Genomic DNA, 25,333 nt, shown 5'->3' with positions numbered 1-25,333 from the left:
GGAGCAGCCCCAGTAACCCAGAAAACTTTTTGTCGAGCTCCACCGGGTATCCATTAGGTCCCAGGGCCTTACCCGATTGCATCGCCCCCAATCCGTCTTATCACCTCCCCGAGCCAATTGGGCTCCCCAGGCCTTCCACCAGCTCCTCATCTACCTTCGGGAACTTTAGTCCCCCCAGAAATCGCTTCATACCCCCCTCCCCGGCTGGGGGTACCGATTTATGAAGTCGACTGTAGAATTCACGAAACACATAATTTACCATCCCCGGGTCCACCACCACTTTCCCCCTCATATCCTTTACCGTCCCAATTTCCCTCTCCGTCTCCTGTTTCCTCAGCTGATGTGTTAACATCCTAATAGCTTTCTCCCCATATTGGTACACCGCCCCGTTTACTCTCCTCCGCTGCCCCTCTGCCTTACCTGTGGACAGGAGCCCAAATTCCATTTGAAGTCTCTGTTGCTCCTTCAGGAGACTCCGCATATCTCCTGTCCACCTGTAAAATTTCCCCTACCAGCCTGTCCAAGTCTGCCCGTTCAGTCGTCTTCCTGTGGGCCCGAATCGAGATGAATTCCCCTCTGATAACCGCCTTCAGTACTTCCCAAACCCCTGCCGCGGTCGTTCCCAGTCCAGGTCGGAATCTTCCCCAGCACCCTCCTGACAAATGCAACATCATCCCAGTTTGGGCCGTATATATTCACCAACACCACAGCCATTCCCTCCAGCTTACCACTAACCATAATAAATCTACTCTTTTTTTCGTCCCCCCCCTCGAATGCCACCTTTTTGTTAACCAGAATTGCCACCCCCCCTTGTTTTAAAGTCCAGTCCCGAATGAAACACCTCCCGACCCATCCTTTCTTCAATCTAACTTGGTCTCCCAGTTTCAAATATGTCTCTTGCAACATGGCCACATCCGCCTTCAGCTGCCTCAAGTGTGCGAACACACGGGGCCTTTTAACCGGCCCATTCAGCCCACGTACGTTTCACGTGACCAACCTGGTCAGGGGGCACTCTACCCCTCTCCCCTGTCGATCAGCCATGACCTTTCCTCGGCCAGCCCTTGGCCCATGCAATGCTTCGCACATTCAAGGAGTCTTTACTTCAATCTGGACAAATTTTGTTAAACACTCTGTACCTTCTTGACTCGCTTTGTTGCCCCCCTATCCCTGGTTCCAGTGGAACCCACCCCACTCTTCCTTGAGTACCTATGCCATTGCCCCATGAATTACTCTTTGAGCTATGTATTTAATTCTTAAATACACTTGATCCTGTGCCAATTTGCGTGTGGCTCAGGTAACAATCTAATGATTACCTTTGATGTTCTGTGTTTTAATTGGTCCCAGCTCCTCTAAATCTTAGATAGAACCAGGAGTGATGTTCTGGTATGTGGTTAGATAAATCCTTGTGGACATCAGAGGTAATAGTTTAGAAGCAGCAAGAAGAACCATTGCAGGTGATTCTCTGGCTATGGTTAGATGAGTAAGTGGGCGCAGGTGAGAACAGTCCCACCCAGCTGGACGACAGTGGCGAGGCATTGAGTGGGCGGCAAGGTGGCAAAGCGGTTAGCACTCCTGCCTCAGAGCGCCAGGGACCCGGATTCAATTCTGGTCATATGTGACTGTGTGGAGTTTGCACGTGTTCTCCGTGTCAACTCGTATTTCCTCCAGGTGCTGTGGTTTCCTCCCACAGTCCAAAGATGTGCTGGTTAGATGGATTGGCCATGCTAAATTGCCCCTTAGTGTCCAGGGGTTTACGGGGTTGCAGGGATGGGGTGTGGGCCTGGGTTGGGTGCTCTTTGAAGGACAGTGCAGATCCGATGGGCCAACTGGCCTATTTCTGCACTGTAGGGATTCTATGATTCAATGATGCAGTGGTCACCCCTGTCAAAGGCTGCAGGGTTAAGAAAGACAAGAATATAAAATTTACCCATGTCACATTCAGATCAAAGTCCCAAATGACATCCTGTGAGGGGTGTTTCGGTACTATGAAAGAGTCAAACATGAATGAAGGGATTCAAGCATCAAGTTCTCGGAAAGATGGGATTGGATTTGGGTGGTGACAACTTTGGAGAGGAAAGGGAAGTTGGAGATGGGTTGGTAGTTTGCAAGGATGGTGGGGTCAGGGTTTGTTTGAGCAGAGGGATGATGATGGCTGTTTTAAAGGAGAGAAGACTAACACAGGAAAAAAGAACCATTCACAATCATAGAATCCCTCCAGAAGGAGGCCATTCAGCCCATCAAGTCTGCACCAACTCTCCGAAAGAGCACCCTACCTAGGTCCAGTCTCCTCATCCGCACTATCTCCAAAACCTAACTTGAAAGCCCTTGGTCACTAAGGGGCAATTTAGCATGGCCAATCCACCTAACCTGCACATCTTTGGATTGTGGGAAGAACTGGGGCACCCATGTAGTCACGGGGAGAATGTGCCAACTCCATACAGACAAAGCCATAATGGAACCTAGGTCCCTGGCGCTGTGAGGCAGCAATGCTAACCACTGTGCCACCATGCAGCCCATATTGCCTGACATGATGATGGAGGGAAATGTAGAGCAACAAATTGAATGGGATTGAGGGAACAGGAAATGAGTTTCGTGGACAAGATGAAAGATCACGAGAAGCTACAGGAAGATGCGAGTTGAGAGCTAGGACAGGAGGCAGCATTAAAGGAAGTTTGTCCAGGTGTGCTAGAGGAAGGAGAGCTGAGACAGCTGACGGGATTGTCTTTTCTTTTTGTAAAATATTTTTATTCTCCATTTTCACATTTTCTCCAGAATTTACAGCCCACCCACAAGCAGTAAATGGTAACAAATACAAAGTCACTTTCCTTATCAACAACAACGGTCCCATTCTCCCACCACCCCAAGCAACGACCCACCTGACAATATAAACATCAAATAGAATATAAACATCAATATAAACATCAAATTGTCCCACGGTGGGACAAACAAAGGAGAAATAAAAGAGAAAGGAATTAGGAATCACCTATGGTCACCATTAACCTATAGAGTCCTTCCCACAACCCCCCTAACATTTAGTGCCATCCCAATCCCTGAAAGAGTACCGTAGATGACACCCATGCATTGCAAGCCCCCACCCCCTCTCCGGCTCCTCCTCCTCCACTTCCTCTTCCAAAAATCCTCCCCCCAACCTCCGTTCCTTCCCCCCATCTTTCCACCCCGGCTAGACTCATCGGGACCTATTCTGCCAGGTTCCGATGGCCGCAGCCCCCTCCCCCCACCTCACTCATGTTCAATCGCCGGCTTAAACCGGCCAGCGTAGAGGCCCCCGCCTGGGTCACTTTCCCCCTTGCCCGGCCCCGAAAACCAAAAGATCCCCTTTGGCACACAAACCCCGCGTACACACCCAAGCTCCAAAGAACCATCATTGCAAGTGAAAGTCCCCTCTCTTCCCCTGTCCAAGTATATACAACGTTGGCTCATTTAGCACATACACCCACCGCAGTGAAAAAATTGTTTCATGCGGCTACATCAGTACATGACCACTTCTCAATTCAGCCACAGTCCTTCTGCCTTCGCAAACTCCTCCGCTGCTTCTGCCATCCCGAAATAAAAGTCCTTGGATTTGTAGGTCACCCTCAACTTAGCTGGGTATACGATGCTGCACCACACCGTGCAGCGTCTTCTTCACCTGGCTGAAGGCAGCCCACCTCCTCGCCAGCTCCACCATAAATTCCTGATATATGCGTAAACTAGCGCCAGCCCACTGCACCACCCGCTTCTGCTTTGCCCTGCACAGGACCTTCTCCTTCACACTACCTACGAAAACACAGAATCACTACTCTTGGCGGCTCACTCTTCTTTGGTACAGCCCTCCATGACCGATGAACCCGATCCAGTTCATATCGGGAGGGATCATCACCCTCCCCCAATAGCTTCGCCAACATCATGGCAAAATACTCAGTCGGCTTTGGGCCTTCCACTCCTTCGGGACGACCCACAATCCTCAGATTCTGTCGCCTGGATCTGTTTTCCAAGTTCATTTTGGCTCGTAGACCCTCGTTGATCACTATCACCTTCCGCATCTCCTTCCCCATCGAGGTAAGTTGATCGCTGTGCTGTAACAATGTCTCCAGCACTTTCAATACCGCCCCCATCTCCTTCCTCATCGCCTCCATGTGTTTTGTGAACTGCCTTTCGAGTTCCGCGGCCATCACCGTAGTCATTTCTTCAGCCGTGGGCAATGCGACCTCCCCTGGTGCCCCAGCCTCGGTTTTTTTTTTTTGCCGTCCCCGCGGTGACCTTTCCACTCCCCGACGGACTTTCAGCTGTTTTTTTCACGGCCGTTTTTTTTTTTACTTGTTCTCGACATCTTCCTTCACTGTATCTTCTCCCTGCTTTTGCCGCCTCTGTTACCCCTGGGACCGGGCTTTAGACCCCGAGAATGCCGTTCACGAGCAGGAGCCCTCCAATGTGCGGCTGCCTCCCGCCCGCCGTCATCGGAAGTCCCTGACGAGATTGTCTTAATGATATATGTTCATGAGATTCAGGCACTTGATGGAGGTGAGTGGAAGGACGAGGGGGTTTAAGAAAATGTTTGCATTTGAGATTTTAAAAGTCCATTGTTATCTTTACATTCCATAATGGTGATGGGCAGCCTAGGCGAGTGAGTGGGTTGCATGAGTGACCCTCCTTCATCTGTGTGCTGCATGTGTGAAATTAGTAGTGTTTACCAACACTATGTTACCAACATCAAAGCTGACCCCCATCAATAACATGGAAGCGCCCAACGTGCGGCTCGAACCCACAACGGCGGGACATGCTCTACCGACTGAGCTAGCCGGGCAGCAATGACCCCCATAAATAATAAATGCATTTAATACATGCTGAATATATCATAACGGGTTATAGAAAATACTTAATAATTGACATATGAATCGAACTACCATTGTTAAGGGCCAGGGTTTAGAGAACCCCAAAGTGTATCATGGAGTTCACCTGACCCACAACGTTTTTTTAAATAAACAATTTTAATGAGGTCTTTTTGGCATTGTAAACAGTTAGTGTACAGTAATGTGAAAATATCAACACAAAGCAGAAACATAGTCCAGAAGACCACTCCCCCCTCATAAACAGTACCCGCCTATTTATCCCTGCTATTCTACTCTAATTTTACGCCCCCGCCCCCCCCCCCCCCCCCCCCGTTGAGGATAGAGTTTATAAGGTGCTATCAAAGGAGCTTTTGTGAGTTACTGTGCACCTTGTCAATGGTGCAAATTTATGTTGGTGTGGAGGGAGTGCATGTTTAAGGTGATGGACCGAGTGTTGATCACGTGGGCTGCTTTGTCATGGATGGTGTCAAGCTTCTTGAATATTGTTGGAAATGCACTCATCCAGGCAAGGGAGCCTTGTGGATCATGGACTGGCGTTTGGAAATAGGAGATGCGATATTCAATACAGAATTTGCAGCATTTTGCATTCTGTTGTAGTAATTTTTGTGGCTGGCCCAGTTAAATTTCTGGTTATGGCCACTCCTGGATGTTGGTGGTTGATTCAGCGATGGTAATACATTTGAACTTCAAGGGGAGATGGTTAGGTATTCTCTTGTTGGGGGTGGTCATTGTGGGGAGATGGTTAGGTATTCTCTTGTTGGGGCTGATCATTGCCTGGCAGTTCTGTGGTGTGTTTGTAACTTTCCACTTATCAGCCCAAGCCTGCATGTTGTCCAGAACCTGCTGCATTTAGCACAGAAAGTTTAAGTATCTGAGGAGTTGTGACTGGTATCGAACACTGCACAATCATCAGTTAACATCCCCATTTCTGACCTGCTAGAGTGAAGGTAATTGATGACACAACTGAAGAGGGTCAATTCCCTGAGGGAACCCATGCTGTGATGTTTTAAGGCTGAGATGATTGGCCTCCAATAATTGTCTTCCTTTGTGCTAGGGTAATGATCCATCGAGTGGAGTGTTCCCACTGATTCCCTTTAGACTTCAGTTTTGCTGGGGCCCTTTGATGCCACGCTTGGTCACATGCTACAATTCTCACATCACCTCTGTAATTCATGTCATATTTGGACCAGGGCTGTAATGAGACCTGGGGCTGAGTGGCTCTGGCAGAACTCAAACTGAGATTGGTGAGCAGATTAATTTTTTTTTGTGTTACCGAAACCAATTTTATTTACACAACATTTCCAATCTAAACTGTTTAATTCAGAGGGATAAACCAGGAGGAATGAATGGTACCGATACTTGGTCTTCTGTGCTTGACATGCTTGTCGGTGATGGAGAACTCTCCAAGGTAATGGCCAATCATTTCAGGCATGATTTCAACCTGATTAAAGGTTTTACCATTGTACACACCAACCATCTCTGGGAGGGTAACCATATCCCGAAGCTGAGTTTTGACAACCTCTGGTTTTCCATTGGTGGAGCTTGCTATTTGACCTTGTGAAGCCTCTTCAGAAGAGACTGCTGTTTGCGGTGCAGGCCTCTGTTCACACACTTGCACTGATGGGAAAATCGAACTACATGAGCAGTTCATAGGACATATCAAGGAAGCGATCCAGGTTAACATCTCTGAAGGTAAATTTCCTTAAAGTCCTTTCTTCTCTACTTGGTCAGCCATTTACACCAGGAAGGTAAATGAGAACGTTTTGGCAATGTTTATGCTGACTGATGATGCTATCAAGCAGCACTTCTTTCCCTCTCAGTTGGAGGGTTTTTCTTGTTTGATAATGGGTAGCAGGGGTGAAAAGTTCATAAGGGGATGGCCGGTGTTTTTTGGAGGAAGCGACCTGCGGTTTGGGATGTGTCTTTGGAATGGAGGTCTTAGCCTCCGGTAAGGCTTATAACTTGGAACGTGCGAGGGCTCAATGAAGCGGTGAAAATATCTCGGATCTTTGTGCACCTCAGGAGTTCGAAGGCGGAGGTGGTCTTTCTGTAGGAGACGCACCTCCGCCTGAAGGACCAGGTTAGGTTGAGAAAGGGATGGGTGGGTCAGGTATTTCACTCAGTTTGACTCAAAGTCGTGGGGGGTAACCATCTTGATGAGAAAGAAGGCGGTTTGTAAGTTATGTAGGAAGTGACGGACTGGGGTGTGTGGGGGTGGGGCGGCGGTGGTGAAGCATGACGGTGGTGTTGGTGAATGGATACGCATCAAATTGGGGCAATGTGGGGTTTATGAGGGGGTTGCTGGCAATGATCCCGGATTTGGCCACACACCGATTGATTATTGGAGGAGACTTTAATTGTGTTCCAGAGCCGAAGGTGGACAGGCCGAACCCCAGGTCAATGGGAAGAATACGGATGGCAAAGGAGCTGGGAGGGTTCATGGAAATGTTGGGCATGGTGGACCTGTGGTGTTTTAAGAACCCAGGGGGAAGGGAGTACTCCTTTTTCTCATGTTTACAGAATTGACTTTTTCGTGGTGAGGTGTTGGTAGGGGTGGAGGGAGCAGAATACGCAGGGACAGTAATTTTGGACCATACACCCCACTGGCTGGAGATTCGGCTCAGATCGGGACGGGAGCACAGGCCCATTTTGGAGACTTGATTCGGGGTTTGTTGGCAGGCAGTGTTCTGTGATTAGATGCGGTTGGTGATTCAAGACCATGTAGAGCTGAACCAGATCGGGGAGGTGTTGCCGACCACATTTTGGGAGGCGCTGAAGGCTGTGCGAGGGGATATTATCTCGCTTAAGGCACATGAAGATAGGAAAAGGAGTGAGGAGTATGGTCGTTTCATGAGCGAGATAGTCGAAGTAGACAGGGATTATTCGAAGGCACACACCACTGAAGGATTGGCCAGAAGGAAAAAGCTACAGGGGCAATTCGATAGGTTGACGACAGGGAGGGTGGTGGGGCAGCTGCGTGGGGCAAGGGGGTGCAGTATGAATACAAGGCGAAGGCACGTCGAATGCTGGTACACCAACTACAAGGCAGGCCACCTCCATGGAAATATTGAGGCGACGGGCAGAGACAGGGGAGGTAGTGATGAAACTGGGGAAGATAAATGAGACATTTCGGCAATACTATAAGGAACTGTACAGGATGGTCCCGTGGGGTTGAAGCACGGATGGGCTGGAGTTTCTGTAGCTGGAGGAAGAGAAGAGGCAGGCGCTAGAGGAGTCTTTGAGGGCTGAGTGAGGTATTGGGTAGTGTAAGGGGTATGAAGTCTGGCAAGGCCCTGGGGCCGGATGGTTACACTGCAGAATTTTGTAAGGAGTTTGCGACAGAACTGGCATAGCATCTGGTGGGGGTGTTCAGCGAGGCGCTGGAGAAGGGGGAGCTGCCGGAGACTATGACGCAGGCAACACTCACATTGATACCAAAGAAGGGGAAGGACCTGTTAGAATGTGGGTCATACAGGCCCATATCGCTGTTAAATACAGATGTAAAAGTGCTGGCTAAGTTGGTGGCGGGGACGATGGAAGGTTGTGTCCCGAGGGTGGTCGCAGAGGACCAGACAGGCTTCGTAAAGGGCAGGCAGTACTCCAGTAATATAAGACGGCTCTTAAATGTGATTATGACCCCGACGTAAGGACAGGTACTGGAGGTAATGGTGTCCATGGATGCGGAGAAGGCATTTGACCAGGTGGAATGGCGGTAGGTGTTCAAGGTCCTGGGAAAGTTTGGGTTTGGGCCGCAGTTTGTGGCATGGGTGTGCCTGTTATCTGGCACTGATGGCGAGCGAACGGACAAATGACATGGGCTCACAAAGCTTTGGTTTACACAGGGGAACAAGGCAGGGGTGCCCATTGTTGCTGCTGCTATTCGCCCTAGCAGTAGGTCCTTTCGCAATGGCCCTCGGGGGGTCGACAGAATGGCGAGGGATTACGAGGGGGAGTAGGAAGCATCGGGTGACGCGATATGCAGACAACCTGTTACTGTATGTGTCGGACCCGCTGGAGAGCAAGGGCAGGATTATGGGCTTATTAGGGAGGTTTGGGTCGTTCTCGCGTTCGCAGGATGCAAGTTGAATGGGAAAAGTGAAATGTTCCCGGTGAACGAGTTGGTTCGGAGAGCCAACTTGGGGGGGCTACCATTCAAAGTAGCCAGAGAAAGGTTCAGAGACTTGGGAATCCAGGGAGAGTTGGCGTCTATTCATATTCCAGGCGCTTCTGATTTTTGTACCAAAGGCCTTTTTTCGGAAGCTAGATACGATTATTTCAGAGTCTGTGTGGGCAGGGAAGGTGCCAAGGGTAAAGAGGACCCTGTTACAAGGCAGAATGGGGGCATTTTGTTGCCAAACTTGCTGCATTATTATTGGGTGGTGAATGTGGAGAAGGTGATGGAAAGGGGAAGGGGGGAATGGGTTAGGATGGAGGAAGAATCCTGTAGGGGGTCCAGCCTGAGGGCTATGGTGATGGCAGCGTTGCCACTGGCGCCAAGGAATTATATGAAGAGCCCTGTGGTGAAATCCATAGTGAAAGTCTGGAACCAGTTGGCACTTTAGGATGGAGGGGTGTCGGTTTTAACGCCGTTGTGCGAAAACCACAATTTTAGCCAGGGGGACAGATGGTATGTATAGGAAGCAGTGAGAAGTGAGGCTGGTTAGGATGAGGGATCTGTACCTGGAAGAGAGGGGAAAATTGTATAATCTGTAAAATTGTGTGGTGGGGTGACAGTTCCCCGAACTGTTTGTTTTGTAACTGTTTGGAATAAAATACAGTTTTAAAAAAAAAAAAAAAAAAAAAAGATTGGGTACTTTAAATTACAAACAAAAAACGTTGTGATTATGGTGCCGCAGTTTACAAGGTCCCCACGTTGGATTAAGCGGGTATGCCAAAAATGTGTTGGGGGTCCTCTTGGAACTTTACAGGTAAGGGTTTGCATGGCAATTGCCCAGAAGTGCCAACTGTTTAGGGAAATTGTGCGATGAACCATCCAAACATGTGATTTAAATCTCCAACTTTGGATGGTGACTCTGACCTCCTGTTGATTTCACTGGGCCCTTTAAATTTTGCTAGTTTATGGCAGCTGAGCTAGTGCAGTTAACAAGGGTGTTGTCTCCTTGAATCCACTGGAATCTGACTGTACTGGGGCCTGTGGGCCGTAAGCAACTCTGGCCATCCAGAGTTTCAGTGCAGTTTTCAAGACCAGCCAAGCACGCATTCGGTAAGAGGCTGTTTAGAAAAGAGGCTGTTTAGCACAGGGCTAAATCGCTGGCTTTGAAAGCAGACCAAGGTAGGCCAGCTACAAGGTTCAATTCCCGTACCAGCCTCCCGAACAGGCGCCGGAATGTGGCGACTAGGGCTTTTCACAGTAACTTCATTTGAAGCCTACTTGTGACAAGCGATTTTCATTTTATTTCATTTCAAGTATTCTCATTTCAGTGGGCATCGCTTTTTTTAAAAAAAAAAAATATTTTTATTGAAAATTTTTGGCCAACCATCACAGTACATTGTGTATCCTTTACACAGTAATATTACAATATAAATAACAATGGCCAGTTTTATAAACGAGAAATAAATAATATATAACAAAAACAAAAACTAAATGGCAACTGCCTTGTCCCAGATAAATATTCTCAATATGTTTTAACAGTCCAATATACAATTATCTATAACAACAACCTATACATATTATACTTGTATATTAACATCCTGAGAATCCCTCTGGTCCCCCCCCCCGGGGCTGCTGCTGCTGTCTTCTTCTTTTCCATTCCCTCTATCTTTCTGTGAGGTATTCGACGAACGGTTGCCACCGCCTGGTGAACTCTTGAGCCGATCCCCTTAGGACGAACTTAATCCGTTCCAGCTTTATAAACCCTGCCATGTCATTTATCCAGGTCTCCACACCCGGGGGCTTGGCTTCCTTCCACATCAACAGTATCCTGTGCCGGGCTACTAGGGATGCAAAGGCCAAAACATCAGCCTCTCTCGCCTCCTGCACTCCCGGCTCTTCTGCAATCCTAAATATAGCCAACCCCCAGCTTGGTTCGACCTGGACCCCCACTACCTTCGAAGCACCTTTGTCACCCCCACCCAAAACCCCTGTAGTGCCGGACATGACCAGAACATGTGGGTGTGATTCGCTGGCTTTTCGAGCATCTCGCACACCCTATCCTCTACTCCAAAAATGTGCTAAGCCGTGTTCCAGTCATATGTGTCCTGTGTAACACCTTAAATTGTATCAGGCTTAGCAATGGCACACTGGGCATCGCTTTCTGAAGTTCATCAGAAATTATGGTATTTCTGAGACTTAATTCAAAAATTGCATGAAACTTTGAAATACTGTTTTGATGCAAGATTGAATAAAATGTAGGATCGGGTTTGGAAAATATTGCACTATATATTTTCTACTCTGTGTGGGTCCTTTTAGATACAGAACAGAAGAGAGCTGATCCTACTAATTTGTCAAAGGAAATTTCAATGCACGAGCAATTAATATATAGCAACAAAAGTGGTATTTAAAAATTAAGTACTCAAAAGTGTAGTATGTAGTCTTAGGAGACTACTTCCAGAGTATGATATACCTGGTTTCTGACAAACAGCAGTGGACTCCAGTTTCAAACTGTCTAGTCGGAAGGACATTTTAAAAAATCTGTGAAAGATTAGAGGCCTGGAAATTCACAGCATGAAAGAGGCCACTTTCCGCACTGGTTGGTTGGGGGGGGGGGGGGGGGGGGGGGGGGGGGGGGAAGAAGAGGAGAGACAGGGACTTTGGGGGGGAATTCAATCGGGGAATCGTCGGCAGAGGCGGGAACGGCCGGGGTCAGCAGGAGTCAGCTGACTCACAGGAGTGCAATGGGGGGATCAAGCGGACTAGGCAACTGCCTGGTTGGGGGGACGACTTGGGTTGCTGCTGTACTGACTGAGGGGGAGCTGGAGGTAAGAGGGAGAGTCTGGGTGGGGCGCCCCGCCTGGGCGGTTGGAGAGTGCGTGAGGCATGGGCACGTGGCTGGCCTAAGAAAGGAGATGGCTAGTCGGGGGGGGTTTGGGGGGGGGGGGGGGGTTTGGGGGTGGGGGGTTTGGGGGGGTTTGGGGGGGGTGGGGGGGTTTGGGGGGGGGGGGGGGGGTGAATGGGCCGGTCAAGAGGGCCTGGGTGGTTCGTGCACTTAAAGGGGACTGAAGGCAGATGTCGCTATGTTGCAGGAGACGCACCTGAAGGTGGCGGATCAAATCAGGCTGAGGAAGGGATGAGTGGGGCAGGTCTTTCACTCTGGGCTGGATGCGAAGAATAGGGGGGGTTGCAATCCTGGTGAGCAAGCGGGTGACGTTCGAGGAGTTGAGTATTGTGGCGGATAATGGGGGCCGATATGTGATGGTGAGTGGTAGGCTGCATGGGACCCGGGTGGTGCTGGTGAATGTATATGCCCCAAACTGGGACTATGCAGTGTTCATGAAGCGCATGCTGAGCCGGATCCCGGAACTAGAGGTGGGGAATCTGATAATGGGGACGGACGGACTTCAAAACGGTACTGGACCCGGCACTGGATCGATCTAGGTTGAGGTCTGGCAAGAGGCCAGCTGCGGCCAAGGTTCTGAGGGGGTTTATGAATCAGATGGGGGGGGGGGGGGACTGGATCAGTGCAGGTTTGCCAGGCCAGTGGTTAGAGAGTTCTCCTTTTCCCATGTGCACAAGGCCTATTCACGGACAGAGTTCTTCGTGGTGAGTAGAGGCATTGATCCCAAGAGTGGAGGGGATAGAGTACTCGCCATAGTGATTTCTGACCATGTCCCGCACTGGGTGGAGCTGGAGTTGGGGGAGGAGAGGGGCCAGCGCCCGCTGTGGCGCATGGAATGTGGGACTGTGGCGGATGAGGAGGTCTGTGGGCGAGTCCGAAGGTGCATTCAAAGGGACATAGAGGCCAATGATAATGGGGAGGTACCGGTTAGTGTGGTTTGGGAGGCGGTGGTCAGGGGAGCGCTAATCTCAATCAGGACGCACGGAGAAGAGGGCAAGGATGGAGAGGGAGAGATTGGTGTGGGAGATAGAGGGTGGATAGGAGATAAGCAGATTCCCCTGAAGAGGGGCTGCTGAAGGAGCACCGGAGCCTCCAAACGGAGTTTGATTTGCTGACTATGGGGAAAGCCGAGGTCCAGTGGAGGAAGGTGCAGGGGGACAGCGTACGAGTTTGGGGAGAAGGCGAGCCGGATGCTGGTGCATCAGCTATGTAGGAGGGTGGCGGCGAGGGAAATTGGAGAATCAGGGATAGAGGGGGGAACATGGTGCGGAGTCCGGCCAAAATAAATGAGGTCTTCAGGGATTTCTACGGAAACCTGTACAAGTCAGAACCCCCCCGGGGGGGATGTGGCGGTTCCTGGGCCAATTGAGGTTCCCGAGGGTGGAGGAGGACAGGTTGAAGGTCTGGGGGCCCCGATCGGGATGGAGGAGCTGGTTAAGGGGTTGGGATGTATGTAGGCTTGCAAGGCCCTGGAGCCGGACGCGTTCCCGGTCGAATTCTACAGGAAGTTTGTGGAACTGTGGGTCCGTTGTTGGTGAGAACCTCCTACGAGGCGAAGGAGGAAGGGATCCTTCACCCGACGATGTCTCGGGTGCTGATCTCGCTTATCCTCAAGCGGGACAAGGACCCGCTGCAGTGTGGCTCGTATAGGCCGATTTCGCTCCTTAATGTGTATGCCAAGTCGTTGGCGAAGGTCCTGGCCACTAGGATTGAGGATTGTGTCCCAGGAGTGATACATGAGGATCAGACTGGGTTTGTGAAGGGAAGGCAGTTGAATGCAAACGTTGGGGGGGGGGGGGCGCGCGCGCGCCTAAGTTTGGTCTCCGATACGGAACAACCATAGGTTTGCGCCGGGCAGGATGGGTGACGGATTTCTAAGTAGGCATCGGGGCGGGAATTAAAAGGATGGGGGACCTAATCATTGACGGGACTTTTGCCAGTCTGAGGGCGCTGGAGGAGAAATTTGGGTTACCCCCCGGGATATGCAGGTCAGGGCGTTTGTGAGGAGGCAGGTAGGGTCATTTCCACTGCTGCCTGCCCAGAGGATACAGGACAGGGTGATTTTTGGGTGTGTGGGTCGGAGAGGGTAAGGTCTCAGCGATTTACCAGGAGACGGAGGAAGCCTCGGTGGAGGAGTTGAAGGGCAATTGGGATGAGGAGCTGGATGAGGGCCTGTGGGCTGATTCCCTGGGCAGGGTTAATTCCTCCTCGTCTTGTGCCAGGCTCAGCCTGATCCAGCTTAAAGTGGTGCACAGCGTGCATATGACAGGGGCGAGGATGTGTAAGTTTTTTGGGGTAGAGGACAGGTGTGTGAGGTGTTCGGGGTTCTTGTTTTGGTTTATGTAAGGGGCGTTTGCCCCATTTTTGTTCTTAGTTGTTAGATAGTTTAATGGTTGGAGGATTGAGTTGCTTTGTGTAATGCCCTTTTTATTTCTCTTTTGTATATTTTCTTTCCTTTCTGGAGTATTTTGTAAAAATCTATTGGAAAAATTTTGAATAAACATATTTAAAAAGAAAGAGGCCACTTGATCTATCGTTTTTTATAAATTTAGAGTACCCAATTCATTTTTTCCAATCAAGGGGCAATTTTAGTCTGGCCAATCCACCTAGCCCTGCACATCTTTGGGTTGTGGGGGCGAAACCCACGCAAACACGGGAGAATGTGCAAACTCCACACGGACAGTGAACCAGAGCAGGGATCGAACCTGGGACCTCGGTGCCGTGAGACTGCAGTGCTACCACCGTGCTGCCCTCACTTGATCTATCTTGTCCTCAGTGCCAGAAAAGGAGTTAGCAGCCTAATCCTATTTTCCAGCTGTTGGTCCTTACCCCTGCAAGTTAAGGTGCTTGTTCAAGTAGTTTTTGAATGTTATTGGGGTTCTTTGAGTTTGAAAAATTTCAGAAGCTTGAGATATTTGAACATTTGAATAATAGCTGTATAAGCAAGAGTTCTGGGACATAGTTTAAAAAGCTGTACAAATTGGGATGAACAGTTTGGGATCTTAGGCTATTGTTGATGAGAACCAGTTTAGAATTAGGGGGCGCACAATTTTAACTCTTAGCAACGGAGTGACTTAAAAGATGAAACACATTTTAGCCTCCATCATCATGAACGACACTTAATTGCATAATCTTCATATATGGTCTGTTTGCTATTTGTGATGTCATTGGAGTGGAACTTTGTGATGTCAGAGCTGATGGAGCTCTTTACAAAATGTCTGTTCCCCAGACTACCTCTAATGTACAACTTTAAAGCACAAAACATAGAAACAAAAGTCAACTGTAAAGTGGGTACAAATAACTTCTTTATAATTTTTAGGATTGTGATATTTAGAGTGCGCTGAATTTGTTTATTGAAAACCAATGTGGGATGTCATAGCATGGATGAGCATTTACAAGATTTTTGTTCCTGGTAGAAATTACGTGCTACTGCAAGATTTGTATTCTCTGATGATCCTAGTTAATTTATGACTGGTGTTTATTAAAAGGTCTTATTGTAATCCGAGTTTTGCAACCGAGAACCTCTGGACCTGGGTAGATTAATCTTTTTAGAACTACTCATTCTGTGATGGGGTACAATGTCTTTTTTTTATGCTCCTATAAATGGTATTGTCATTAAGGTAGAGTTGAAACCAAGCCATTTTCTCCCAAGTCAAATCGTAAGCCATTTTCTTAAAGTACAAGTCAGTAAGGTATATTCTTACTCGCTTTTGTTTTATTTCACCGTATTCTGCAAAACTGATGGGATTAAAATGAAAACATGGAAGTTGATGAAACCTTTATTTTGTTTCATTTAAAAAAAAATTTAAAAAAATTTTTATTAAAGGTTTCATAAAATATCAAAAACAAAATGAGAAAAAAAAAAAGAACCCAACAGGGTTAAGTACAAAACACAATCTAAAAAAGCAACCCCCAAACCCCTCCCCCCTGTACATAAATAATAAATTAACATTAACACCCCGACTTAACACAACAGGTGTATAGGCCCCCTCAGACCCTCCAGTGTAAATAACATAACAAAATAAAGTAACCCCCCCCCCCCCAGCCCGGAGCTGCTGCTGCCATTGACCAATGTCTATCGTTCTGCCAGAAAGTCTAAGAACGGTTGCCACCGCCTAAAGAACCCTTGTACCGACCCTCTCAAGGCAAATTTCACCCTCTCCATTTTAATGATCCCTGCCATATCGCTGATCCAGGATTCCACGCTTGTGGGCCTCGCACCTTTCCACTGAAGGAGAATCCTTCGCCGGGCTACCAGGGACGCAAAGGCCAGAATTCCGGCCTCTTTCGCCTCCTGCACTCTGGCTCCTCTGCCACCCCAAATATTGCGAGCCCCCAGCCTGGTCTGACCCTGGATCCTACCACCCTCGACACCGTCCTCGCTACGCCCTTCCAAAATTTCTCCAGCGCTGGGCATGCCCAGAACATATGGGTGTGATTTGCTGGGCTCCTGAGCACCTAACACACCCGTCCTCACCCCCAAAGAACCGGCTCATCCTTGGCCCGGTCATGTGTGCCCTGTGCAGCACCTTAAACTGTATGAGGCTGAGCCTCGCGCATGAAGAGGAAGAGGTCACCCTCCCTAGGGCATCTGCCCATTTCCCCTCTTCGATCTCCTCTCCCAACTCCTCCTCCACTTACCTTTCAACTCCACAACCGAGGCCTCCTCCTCCTCCTGCACCACCTGGTAAGTTTCCGAGATCTTCCCCACTCTTCTCTCTCTCTCTTCTCTCTCTCTCTCTCTCTCTCTCTCTCTCTCTCTCTCTCTCTCTCTCTCTCTCTCTCTCTCTCTCTCTCTCTCTCTCTCTCTCTCTCTCTCTCTCTCTCTCTCTCTCTCTCTCTCTCTTCCCCCCCCTGTATTGTATGTGGCAGTAGCCACGGAATTCCATCACCTGCCGTCTGGCAAACGCCCTTACCTGTAAGTGCCTGAAGGTGTTCCCCGGGGGGAGCCCGTACTTCTCCTCCAGCTCACCCAAGCTCCCGAACTTCCCGTCCACAAACAGGCCCCCCAACTTTCGTATCCCCGCCCTGTGCCACCCCGAAAACCCCTCCACCTGTTCTTCCTGGGTGAACCGGTGGTTCCCCCGTTATGGGGTCCACGCCGAGGCCCTAACTCTTCTCTTCTTCCCCCCCCCCCCCCCACTCCCCCATGCCGCCTCCACTGCCCCCAAATGTTGAGGGCCGCCACCACCACCGGCTCGTGGTATACCTCCTTGGAGGGAGCGGCAGCGGCGCTGTTGCCAGCGCCCCCAGACTCGTACCCACACAGGACGCCCGTCTCCAGCCTCTTCCATGCAGCCCCATCCCTTCCATCACCCACTTGCGCACCATCGTCGCATTGGTGGCCCAGTAGTACCCACAGAGGTTGGGCAGCGCCAGCACCCTCCTATCTCTACTCCGCTCCAGGAACACCCTTCTCACCTTCGGAATATTTTGTTTCATTTATTGACTGAGCAATAATAATCCTAGATTGTAGGCCTATTCATGTTCTTAGATAAACTTTTGGATATTGGTGACAAGATAATTGAAATGTAAATTTAATTTTACGGTCAATGTGCGGAGTTTGCACATTCTCCCCGTGTCTGCGTAGGTCTCACCCCTATAAACCCAACGATGTGCAGGGTAGGTGGATTGACCATGCTAAATTGCTCCTTAATTGGGGGACATAAAGAAGGGTACTCTAAATTTTAAAAATGTTTTTTTTTTTTTTAAAACACTTAAACATTATAAAGAACCTCTTGCAGTCATTCTTGATGAGAGATTTCAATGACAATATTACAACTAATGACATCTGATGTCATTTAGAGCTATAAATTTGGAAAAGAAAAACATTTCTTCAAACAAACACGATTAAGTAAAAAAATGTTAAAGCTTTTTCATAATAGCTTTTCAGGTGGCGAACAAAATTTGATGTAATCACAGACCAGCAAACACCTTTTTCCATGTGTTTTACAGAAAGCAGTTTGCTTTGTGACCAAACATTGATAACTTTCATAACAAAATTATACAACTTTTGGTGACAAGATTGTTCAGTAGCTTGTGAGAGTAAGAAGTGTTAAGCTAGAAGCTATTACTGAGTGACGCCAGTGTTTCTGCATTCAATGTAGTTAGTACATATAAGACATGTTACACTGAGATTTTGCTTTGATGTGCTGAAGAGCTGCTCACCTGGCCATGCAAGACTCTGGTTAGGGGTAATAGTGCAAAAGCCGGTGGGTCAGCTAGGCAAAGTTCTTGTTTTTGGGCATCGGGGAAGGCAGCACATGCCTTTGAGAACTGGGTCGCAACCCTTCATTTAACTCACCAATTGGAGTTGCGTTCTCCACTTCCAGGTGTTTCCACTGAGGCCAACAAACAGGTCTCATAGGAGGTCACTGAGGAAAGAGGGATTGGGGAAATCTGTCCTTGATTGACAAGCTGGCTGGCCAGTTCTGCTGTGGATCTGGCAGACCAGTTTCCAAAGCAGCCAATCAGTAGTGGCAGTAAGTGAGATCAGGCAGGAAGAGAACAAAACCTATGCTGAATTACATGCATTAAGTTTGTGACAAAAATCAACTATGTTGTCCTGGGATTAAGCAAATAATGTTTGTTTTTAATTTGAGGGATGTCGCCAGTCAATTTTGTCCAGGTCAAGTTGCAAGTAATTTTGTTCAACTCAAGTGACAAGTCAAAAGGTAATTTGACTCGTCAGATTAGACCGGAGTAAAGTCAACAACTCTACATAAAGCGGTCAATATTTATTGCTATTCATTTTTAATATATTTTCTCTTACTCACTGAGAGAGCCAAGTTTGTATCTGTATTGCTGTACAATTTCAATCATGCATGCAATCTCGTGTAGTCATCAGGTGGTTAAGGCACAGAAGCCCATTTGGCTGTTGAAGATCATGCTGGCTCTCTGAAAGAGCACTTCTTGCTGCTCCCACTCCCATGCCCTTTTCCTGTAACCCTGCAATTTGTTTCTGTTCAGGTGCTTATTCAAATCTCTTTGAAAATCACAATTGAATCTACTTTCACTAATAATCTTTATTGTCACAAGTAGGCTTACATTAAAACAATGAAGTTACTGTGAAAAGCCCCTAATTTCCACATTCCGGCGCTTGTCTGGGTAGACAGAGGGAGAAGTCAGAATGTCCTAATCACCTAACAGCATGTCTTTTGAGGAAACCGGAGCACCCGGACGAAACCCACGCAGACACAGGGAAGAGTGCAGACTCCACACAGACAGTGACCCAAGCTGGGAATCGAACCTGGGACCCTGGAGCTGTGAAGCAAGAGTGCTAACCACTGTGCTTACCCTGTCAGGTAGTGTATTCCAGATCTTAATCACGTGCTATTTATTTGGGGGAAAAAAAAATCAAATTTCTTTTGGTTCTTTTTGCCAATCACCTTCAAGCTGTCATCTGGTTTTCAACCTCACTATCACAGGGGACAATTTCCCTCTAGACCCCTCATGATTTTCAATATTGTTATCAAATCTCCCCATAAATGTCTCGACGGTGAACAATTCCAGTTCGACAGACTATCCTCGTAACTGAAGTTACTTTGACCTGGAACCTCAAACCTTTTCTGTACTCCTTGCTAAAGTACGCTTCCACAATTGGCCACTCTATTTCAATTGAGGACAAACAAACATTTAATAAAAGTTCACTATAACTTCCTTCCTTTTATACTTTGTGCCTTCATTTACAAAGCCCAGGATCCCATATGTCCTGTTCACTATTTTTTTTCAACGTAACCTGCCACATTGAAGAACTTGCCCCTTCATGCATTCCCTTCAGCATTGTACCTGTGTTTATATTGCCATCCCTCATTCTTCTCAAAAACCTTTTCACTACTATTTTTTCTGCATTGCATGCATATTCCATTAGACTATCTGTTATCTTGTATTCTATCACTTATCCTTTTCACCGTTCACAATATTTCCAAGTTTTGTGTGATCTGTAATGTTTTAAATTGAACCCTGTGCACCCAAGCCACCTGTCAATATGCATCAAGGAAATGCTTGGTCCTAGTCTTAATAGTATGTCAGTGAGTGAGATCAGCAGGACAAGACCAAAATCTAGGTTGGATTGCATGCATTAAGTTTGTGCCAAAGCATTCATCAATTATATTCAGATAAAGAGGAGGTGGACATTGTTTTTTTAATATTTTGAGCACATACAGATAGTTGGGGACACTGGGTGTGAGGCTGAGAGACAGAACATAGTCAATAAAGTTTCTTGATAAAGGAAAGCTCTATGTCTTGGTATAGACTTCATCAACCGGCCTGGATCTTGCCAGCACTCGTGTTAACCCTGAGGAAAGCTGCTGTATACTGTTGTCCAATCTGAAAACAACTACTCATAGTCGGACAGAAGAGGCCCTTTGAGTCTGCTCCAACAAAACTACATTAAATCTACAATAATCACATGTGCCTGCTTTTGGCCCATAGCCTTGAACGTTATGACATTTCAAGTGCTCATTCACGTAAGGTGTGATGTATCCTATCTTTGCTACCCTTCCAGGCAGTGCATTCCGGACTCAGCACTTGGGGCGACACGTGGCACAGCATTGCTGCGTCACATCGCCGGGGAGCTAAGTTCAATTCCGGCCTTGGGTTTCTCCCAGTGTCTGTGCAGGGTTTCCTCTGGGTGCTCCTGTTTCCTCCACGGTCCAAAAATATGCAGGTTAGGTGGATTGGCCATGCTCAAATTGTCCTTTAGTGTGCAGGTTAGGTGTGGTTATGGGATAGGACAGGGTAGTGGGCCGAGGTAGGGAAGACGGTCGTGTAGACTTGATGGGCTGAATCGCCTCCTTCAGCACTGTAGGGGATTCTATTCTAAATCCCCTCGAAACATCCCGCCCTTTAGCTTAAAATTATAAGACTGTATGATATAGGAGCAGAATTGGGCCATTTGTCCCATCGAGTCTGCTCCACCATTCGATCATGGCTGATATGTTCATCATTCCCATTTTCCTATCTTCTGCCCATAAACCCTGAACCCTTTATTAATCAAGAACACCTGATTGGTGGGACAACATGATGGCGCAGTAGTTAGCACTGGGAATACGGCGCTGAGGACCTGGGTTTGAATCCCGGCCCTGGGTCACTGTCCGTCTGGAGTTCGCGCATTCTACCCGTCTGCATGGGTTTCATCCCCACAACCCAAAGATGTGCACGTTAGGTAAATTGGCCACACTAAATTGCCCCTTAATTTGGGGAAAAAGTATAATTGGGTAATCTAAATTTTTTTTTTTTTTTAAAAACCCACCTGATTGGTGCTTGACATGCTGTTACCTACAGGGCTACAGAGCAAGACCTGGAAGGAGGAATTAGACAGAATAGTTATTTCTTGGAACAGAAGATCTCTGAGCAGGAGTAGACCAGTTAGCCTCTCGAGCCTGCTCCACCATTCAATGATTGTTGCTGATCTCATCATGGTCTCAACTCCAACATCGTGCCTGTTTTTCGTAACCCTTCAACCCATTACTAATTAAAAATCCGTCTTTAACTCCTCAAATATACTCATTGTTCCAGCATCCACCCCATTCCGAATTCCACAGATTCACAACCCTTCGGAAGAAGTCATCTGTTTTAAATTGTTGCCCTTTATACTGAGACTACGGCCTCTCAATCTAGAATGCCCCACAAGAGGAAGCATTCGCCCACGCCGCCACCCTATCCCTGTAACCTTTTTGGACACTAATGGCAATTTAGCATGGCCAATCCTCCTAACCTGCACATCTTTGGACTGTGGGAGGAAACCGGAGCACCCGGAGGAAACCCACGCAGTCACGGGGAGAACATGTAGACTCCGCACAGACAATGGTCCAAGCCGGGAATCGAAAGTGGGACCCTGGTGCTGTGAAGCTACATTGCTAACCATCACTGCTGCCATTAAAGAATCATGTATGTGCGAAGTTTGGGGGAGGGGGAGAGGGGGGGGCGCAAGGAAACGGAGTTGGGGGCGTGAGGCAAGGGAGGGTGACGGAACGGTGGAGGGTGCGTCGGGACGGGGTGAAGGGATGCGGGACGGGGCATGAGAGGGGGCGAGGGGACGGGGACGGGGGGGGCGTGTTGCGTGAGGGGACGGGGGGGGGGCGTGTTGCGTGAGGGGACGGACGGACGGGGGGGGGGGCGTGTTGCGTGAGGGGGGGGCGTGTTGCGTGAGGGGACAGGGGGGCGTGTTGCGTGAGGGGACGGGGGGGGACATGTTGCGTGAGGAGACGCGGGGGGCGTGTTGCGTGAGGGGACGCGGGGGGGGCGTGTTGCGTGAGGGGACGGGGGGGGGGCGTGTTACGTGAGGGGACGGGGGGGGGGCGTGTTGCGTGAGGGGACCGGGGGGGCGTGTTGCGTGAGGGGACCGGGGGGCATGTTGCGTGAGGGGACGGGGGGGGCGTGTTGCGTGAGGGGACGGGGGCGTGTTGCGTGAGGGGACGGGGGGGGCGTGTTGCGTGAGGGGACGGGGGGGGCGTGTTGCGTGAGGAGACGGGGGGGCGTGTTGCGTGAGGGGACGGGGGGGGCGTGTTGCGTGAGGGGACGGGGGAGCGTGTTGCGAGGGGGGGGGGTTTGCGTGAGGGGGTGCTTTGCGCAAGGGGGCGCGAGGGGACGGGGTGGGAGACGGGGTTGTGCGAGGTGACTGGGAGGACGACGCGTGTTGCACGAGGGGATGGGGCACGTGTTGCGCGAGGTGACGGGGAAGGGGTGGGGGGGGCGGCGGCGCAGGCGCATGTGTTGCGCGAGGTGACCGGGGGAGGGGGGGGGGGGGCACACATGTTGCGCGAGGGGACTGGGGATGTCAGGTGTTGCGCGAGGGGATGGTTGGGGGGGGGGGGTGGGGCACGTGTTACGCGAGGGGACCGGGGGGCGTGTTGCGTGAGGGGACGGGGGGGGGGGCGTGTTGCGTGAGGGGACGGGGGGGGCGTGTTGCGTGAGGGGACGGGGGGGCGTGTTGCGTGAGGGGACGGGGGACGGGGCGTGTTGCGTGAGGGGACGGGGGGCATGTTACGGGGGGGGGGGCGTGTTGCGTGAGGGGACGGGGGGGCGTGTTGCGTGAGGGGACGGGGGGGGCGTGTTGCGTTAGGGGACGGGGGGCGTGTTGCGTTAGGGGACGGGGGGGGCGTGTTGCGTGAGGGGACGGGGGGGCGTGTTGCGTGAGGGGACGGGGGGCGTGTTGCGTGAGGGGACGGGGGGGGGCGTGTTGCGTGAGGGGGGTGCGTGTTGTGTGAGGCGACGGGGGGGGGGGGGGGGAGCGTGTTGAGAGGGGGGGTATTTTGCGCGAGGGGGCGCTTTGCGCGAGGGGACGGGGTGGGAGACGGGGTTGCGCGAGGTGACTGGGAGGACGACGCGTGTTGCACGAGGGGACGGGGCACGTGTTGCGCGAGGTGGGGTGGGGGGGGTGGCGGCGGCGCAGGCGCATGTGTTGCGCGAGGTGACCGGGGGAGGGGGGGGGCACATGTTGCGTGAGGTGGGGGGGGCACACATGTTGCGTGAGGTGGGGGGGGGGCGCACATGTTGCGTGAGGGGACCGGGGATGTCAGGTGTTGTGCGAGGGGATGGTTGGGGGGGTGGGGCACGTGTTGCGTGAGGGGACGGGGGGGGGGGGCGTGTTGCGTGAGGGGACGGGGGGGCGTGTTGCGTGAGGGGACGAGGGGGGGCGTGTTGCGTGAGGGGACAAGGGGGGGGCGTGTTGCGTGAGGGGACGGGGGGGGCGTGTTGCGTGAGGGGACGAGGGGGGCGTGTTGCGTGAGGGGACGGGGGGGGGCGTGTTGCGTGAGGGGACGGGGGGAGCGTGTTGCGAGGGGGGGGGGGGTTTGGCGTGAGGGGGCGCTTTGCACAAGGGGACGGGGTGGGAGACGGAAATTGCGCGAGGTGACTGGGAGGACGACGCGTGTTGCACAAGGGGACGGGGCACGTGTTGCGCGAGGTGACCGGGGAGGGGGGGGGGCACACATGTTGCGCGAGGGGACCGGGGATGTCAGGTGTTGCGCGAGGGGATGGTTGGGGGGGTGGGGCACGTGTTGCGCGGGTGGGTGTGTTGCGTGAGGAGGCACACGGGGGGGGGGGGGGGGCGGGGTGGCGTGAGGGGACCCGGGAGGGGGGGGGTGCCGTTGCGTGAGGGGGGGGGCGTGCGTTGCATGAGGGGACGGTGGGGGCGCGTTGCGTGAGGGGGCGGTGGGGGCGCGGCGCGTGAGGGGACGGTGGGGGCGCAGCGCGTGAGGGGGCGGTGGGGGCGCGGCACGTGAGGGGACGGACGGACGGGGGGGGCGTGTTGCGTGAGGGGACGGGGGGGGCGTGTTGCGTGAGGGGACGGGGGGGGCATGTTGCGTGAGGAGACGCGGGGGGCGTGTTGCGTGAGGGGACGCGGGGGGCGTGTTGCGTGAGGGGACCGGGGGGCGTGTTGCGTGAGGGGACCGGGGGGCGTGTTGCGTGAGGGGACCGGGGGGCGTGTTGCGTGAGGGGACCGGGGGGCGTGTTGCGTGAGGGGACGGGGGGCGTGTTGCGTGAGGGGACGGGGGGCGTGTTGCGTGAGGGGACGGGGGGGCGTGTTGCGTGAGGGGACGGGGGGGCGTGTTGCGTGAGGGGACGGGGGGGCGTGTTGCGTGAGGGGACGGGGGGGCGTGTTGCGTGAGGGGACGGGGGGGCGTGTTGCGTGAGGGGACGGGGGCGTGTTGCGTGAGGAGACTGGGGGGGCGTGTTGCGTGAGGGGACGGGGGGGGCGTGTTGCGTGAGGGGACGGGGGGCGTGTTGCGTGAGGGGACGGGGGGGAGCGTGTTGCGAGGTGGGGGCGTTTGCGTGAGGGGGTGCTTTGCGCAAGGGGGCGCGAGGGGACGGGGTGGGAGACGGGGTTGCGCGAGGTGACTGGGAGGACGACGCGTGTTGCACGAGGGGACGGGGCACGTGTTGCGCGAGGTGACGGGGAAGGGGTGGGGGGGGGCGGCGGCGCAGGCGCATGTGTTGCGCGAGGTGACCCGGGGGGGGGGGCGCAGGCGCATGTGTTGCGCGAGGTGACCGGGGGAGGGGGGGGGCACACATGTTGCGCGAGGGGACTGGGGATGTCAGGTGTTGCGCGAGGGGATGGTTGGGGTGGGGGGGTGGGGCACGTGTTGCGCGAGGGGACCGGGGGGCGTGTTGCGTGAGGGGACGGGGGGGGGGCGTGTTGCGTGAGGGGACGGGGGGGGCGTGTTCCGTGAGGGGACGGGGGGCGTGTTGCGTGAGGGGACGGGGGGGGGGCGTGTTGCGTACGGGGATGGGGGGCATGTTACGGGGGGGGCGTGTTGCGTGAGGGGACGGGGCGTGTTGCGTGAGGGGACGGGGGGGGCGTGTTACGTGAGGGGACGGGGGGCGTGTTGCGTGAGGGGACGGGGGGGCGTGTTGCGTGAGGGGACGGGGGGGCGTGTTGCGTGAGGGGACGGGGGGGCGTGTTGCGTGAGGGGACGGGGGGGCGTGTTGCGTGAGGGGACGGGGGGGCGTGTTGCGTGAGGG

General features: G+C 51.8%; 1 protein-coding gene and 1 pseudogene across 2 annotated transcripts in view; one reads left to right on the top strand and one right to left on the bottom strand.

Moving 5' to 3' along the window:
* The window catches only part of usp9 (ubiquitin specific peptidase 9), a 442,510-nt gene that overhangs the window by 15,407 nt on the left and 401,770 nt on the right, over nucleotides 1-25,333 (top strand). The gene's annotated exons all lie outside the window — the stretch shown is intronic.
* LOC140428867 (small ribosomal subunit protein uS19-like) lies at nucleotides 6,166-6,585 on the bottom strand (annotated as a pseudogene).

Source organism: Scyliorhinus torazame, chromosome 8 (assembly GCF_047496885.1).
Source record: "Scyliorhinus torazame isolate Kashiwa2021f chromosome 8, sScyTor2.1, whole genome shotgun sequence".
NCBI lineage: Eukaryota > Metazoa > Chordata > Chondrichthyes > Carcharhiniformes > Scyliorhinidae > Scyliorhinus > Scyliorhinus torazame.
The sequence above is the reverse complement of the archived record's forward strand: the minus strand, read 5'-3'. Positions and strand labels throughout refer to the sequence as shown.